Source organism: Malus domestica, chromosome 14 (genome assembly GCF_042453785.1).
Source record: "Malus domestica chromosome 14, GDT2T_hap1".
Classification (NCBI taxonomy): domain Eukaryota; kingdom Viridiplantae; phylum Streptophyta; class Magnoliopsida; order Rosales; family Rosaceae; genus Malus; species Malus domestica.
Window position 1 is genome coordinate 3,464,932 of NC_091674.1, and position 4,744 is coordinate 3,469,675.

The window sequence follows — 4,744 nt, forward strand, 5'->3', positions numbered from 1 at the left end:
ATCTCTATCTTGTTAACAGAGTTATTGTTCTGAGGGGTCCTTGACCGTCTTCTGTGGATATATCTTGAAGTACTCTGCACAGCAGGTTCATATCTTTTTTTTTTGGTCAATAGCAGGTTCATATCTGTGACTTAAAACATTTATCTTTTTTTTTCTTCAGTCAAATATTGATGCTGGGGTAAATTAAGGTAGCCTTTCTTGCACACTTGGATTTATTTACCCCAGATTTGATCTTACGCTTCTGGTAGATTACCCAACTTTGAAAACCTTCAGCTACTTTAACCGATAGTTGAAAGGTTCCTATAATTTGGTTTAGCAGTTGAAGGTAACTAAAACCCTTGCGTTAATTATTTTACCTCATATCTGTTGGGTTTTGACTGTTATTCTGATCACAAGTTCAGGTTTTGTTATAATTCAAGCCATTTCCTTGTGCTTGTGCTTGGGTTTTGTTGCTACTTAGAATCAGATTCATTTAGGTACGATGGTTTGCTCCTCGGTACTCACCAAGGAAATTTGTGCTTATCCGGAACCATTAAGCTATTAAGATGGAAAATGACTCTGCACTTCGACAACAAATGAGAATGATCAGTTCTTTATTTTGGACCTTCAAATTTTGCCGGCCCCATTGATTCAACCACACTTGGATTTCAACCAGCCTTTTCCTGCATGGGTAAGTATTGCATCAAGAAAAACTGTATTAAGTTGGAAAAGAATCTCCACTTGTACAACAAATGTAGAGGACCATTTCTTTAGCTGAAGTTGAACCATCACATGGTGCTGGCCCGTTGAATTCAGATGTGCCACATTTCTATTGTTTGAATTCAACTAGCTTTCTCCATTAGCATGGGAACTGCAGAGGAGCTGGATCCCATTCTTCCAATTGTCTTTCAACATATGTTTTTGTATTTATGTGCAGTGTGGCCAAGTTGGTTGCTGTAGTATTGCTTTCAATATCGCATCACATTCAACGGAGGTACCAAATTATATTGGTGCCTGGAGTATCTGGGCACTAGAGTCGTGGCTGGTGCTAAGTTGTACACTCTATTTTCATGCTTATTTGTTTCGCTAAAATGCAGAGGTCCAAACATGGCATTAAGAATTGGACGGGATCAGCAGCTGCACTCTGTCATGTGGAAGTGCAAGGGGTGAAAAATGATTGATGACATGTTAGTAATGGATGCCGAAATTGTGCAGGTGCTGCATAGACTATAGAGACCCAGACCATCTCCTTAACGGAAAAAGATATACTTTTACTTCCAGTAGAACATTTTCAATACTTTTTGGGTTTGACGTATTGGTATACATGGTCACTCTGATCCTTAAGGTAAGCTGAGTCAGATATTTGTTGCAGGATTCTTATATATGCTTACAAAAATGTTTTGGTTGCGAATAACTTGATTTTTTTTCTTCCTATGAATAAGTTGAAGCCACAAGTGAGCTGTGTGGGGGATAAAAGGAGGGATGAGGGATGGTCGGTCTTTTCCATTGTGGGTCACAATTTCTTAATCAAGCAACCGGATTTAGGGACAGGGTCCAATATTGATGGAAATGTACCCTTAAAATTTTTTGGGTGGGGCTGCAGTTGTAATCATGAAATTGTTTCGATCAACTTACATGACAGCTGTGGCATTTGTTTCTGTTTGTCTTTGATTTTTTATTAATGATTTCCTCCACTTGGAATTGTCATTGATCTGTGATTAATGATCCTTTTTTATTCTCCACTTGCCAGATTAGACAAGAGGTGGAATCAGATGGTTGTGGGATTAGGGATATCAGCGAAGATGAACACCATGGACGGTCAAATGAAAAAGGTAACAATCTACAACTGGACGGAGTAATGAACCTAGCCTAGCTTTATTTACTTTTCCAGAAGCAATGGTACGTATCCTGAAATCTCTCTTGATCTATTGAGTTTAATGTTTGCCGGGAGGACAAGATATAGCACCCTTAACCTACGCCCTACCTTCGGCGCTTAGTGAATTATTCTGGCATGTTTCTCATGGAAAGACGGACAGAGAAAACATTACTAATGTTTAGGATAAAGAAATTGTACACTTGTTGTCCTCCTGTTCTCCTTTGCTATAAAACTGCAGTTGTGTTAGGACTGGTCTGTTTCTTTCGTCGAGTACTCAAAAATTATGGCGAAGCCACCCACATGCCCACACACACAATGCATCTCCATCCCATGAATTAGAAATGTAGAATCAAAGCAGCCAAAGTACAGTTAGGAGTTTCTTAATCAAAACCCACATCAACTGCATGTGCTCTTGCATTTCCTGTGCACCTAGACACACACCACAAGCTGTAAATTTTGGTCCCCATAAGACAAGGATTCAGAAGGCTAAGGTGGTCCTCCTCCCAAACCGTACCTTCACAGAAAAATTTTCCGAAAACAAATTATATTCGAAGCAAAAAAAAAAAAAAAAAAAAAAAGGGTAAGTTCGTTTTGTCATTCTTTTTATTGATTCTTAGTTATAAAGTTCTTTTGGTGGCCTTTTCTCATTACAAGGTTAAGTTCTTTTTTTTTAATTTTTTTTATAGGGAGCTAACTTTTACACACCCTTTGACCCTTTCACACAAGTCTTTTACATTCAACCATTAGATCCAGTTAGACCTAGTAATTTCTTACACGATTTGTTGACCCGACACGAAACGACACTAAAATAACAGGTTTCTGGTCAACTTGTAAACGAGTCGGGTCGTTATCTGGTAATCGGTTAAGAACCTGTTAACGTGTCGGGTCGTTATTGAGTCACTTGTTAAGAATCCTATAAGACATTCGTTTGCGAAATCTAGACGCGAAACGACACGACCCGTTAACGAATTGGATCGTTACTGCATCACTTGTTAAGAATCCGTTAAGCTAACGAGTTTGACACGTGATCTATTAAGATAATTGATATGACACGAACACGATAAATACGATCCATTTTTCAGAATTAAATTTAGTAAATCAAACGAAAATAGCAGCCGAGATTAAATGGGGGATGTAAGAGCAACTCCACCCTTGGAGCCCTCCCCCCAGGCAATCCACTATTTAATCCACCTGTGAACAGTAACTGCCATAATGAACAGTAACTATCTTTTGCATCTTCACTCTTGCACTTGAATAGCCCTGGCAATAAGTAATAAAATATTTATTAAATTTTTTTTTTACAAAATAATACTAAATAAATTTTTTTTTGTAATTTCAGATAAGATATTTTAAATCGTTCTCATTGCGTCACGTGTCATTTACCCAAAACGATTATTATTGGTCGTAGATTTTGATAAGATATTTTTTTGGATTTTTTACAATGAGAAGGTATTTATAGAAAAGTAGAAACATTTTTTAAAATAAATTTCAGATATTTTTTCGGATTTTTTTACAATTTTTTAATTTTTTATTCAAATAATTAATCTCTGCCATTGGATTTAAAAAAAATTTTGAATTCCAACACTCCAGATTGTGCCACGTGTCACAACGGTAACTTTTCTTAATTTTAAAACTATTTTTTCATTTTATTTATTTATTTATTTATAAAGCATATTGAGGTCGCACTTGGTGCGATGGCAAGTGCCTTCGCCCATAAGCGGTAGGTCTCGGGTTCGAGACTTGGGAGCAGCCTCTCCATAAATGGGGGTAAGGCTAGCCAACATTCACCTCTCCCAGACCCTGCGTAAAGCGGGAGCCTTGTGCACTGAGTACGACATTTTATTTATAAAGCATATTAATATCGACCGTTGATCTCAGATCGAACGGTTGATATTAAATAAGATTTTTATTTTTTTTACCGTTGAGATTGAACGGTCCAAGTTAAATAGCCGTTGAGATCGAACAGACCATGGGAAGCTACGTGGCTTCCCAACAGTAACTTTGAAGTCTAAAAAGGCTTCTATTTTTTCTGAAAAGTTGTCGGGCGACGTACCCCCATGCTCGAGTGGGGTGCATGCGCCTGACAGAAAAAAAATTAAAAAAAGGCCCGAAGCTTGGGCTCTCGGGCTGTCAACTCTTCACAGGCCCTCCACTCGGGCTCCTTCACGCTTGAGTAAATCCACAGGGCCTCGGGCCCTTCTTCTCTCGCCTGTCCCCTAAGCAATCCACAAGGACGGAGTTGCTCTAAGAGGAGAAGAAGAGTGAATTTAGTAAAAATGCTATCAAATGCTTGTTTTTGCATTATAATTGAAGACGTAAAGCTGCAGAGCAGTACTTGCTTTTGTCTTGGAATTGCCTAGCGTCCTTTTAGCATTTTTGGTCTGTCAATGTCACGCTTGATTAGATTAGGTTCCAAGAAGCAGGGCCGTGCGAGCGGGGGAGGGGAGGGAAGGGCCACGAGGGAGGTGAGTCACAAGAAAAGTGGGGTATGATTGGCTGTATTATACTGTTGTGTTGCTTGGTGTAGGTAAAGTTTTGTGAATTGAGCATATTATTATTGTTCGGTTAAACATCTTTTTGTGGATATAGTTAAAGGACCACTTACACACTTCAGATTAATGCAATGGACCCTCCGATGCATACTCTATTTTCTTTGTCAGTGCAATACCATATAAGGATAAAGGATCAAGCAATTTAACATGTTATATTAAATCGAGGATTTTATTTTTTTCACGTAATAAATGATTAGATATTTAGAATGTGAAAGTTTATGTATAACAAAGCTATGCTGCTATAATGGGTAAGCAGGACAGACACCTTGCGGACCCACCCGAGAGCATTGGGCTCCATAATTAATGTAATGGGCCACTCTTTTAAGTTCGTTGAATT

At 38.4% G+C, this 4,744-nt stretch overlaps 1 long non-coding RNA gene across 1 annotated transcript; it reads left to right on the forward strand.

The window, feature by feature from the left end:
- The first annotated feature begins 556 nt into the window (after positions 1-556).
- On the forward strand, positions 557-2,101 carry LOC139191344 (uncharacterized). The gene is made up of 4 exons (XR_011575368.1): positions 557-670; positions 917-973; positions 1,077-1,194; positions 1,730-2,101. It is a non-coding gene; the product is annotated as an uncharacterized lncRNA (long non-coding RNA).
- Positions 2,102-4,744: the final 2,643 nt, after the last annotated feature.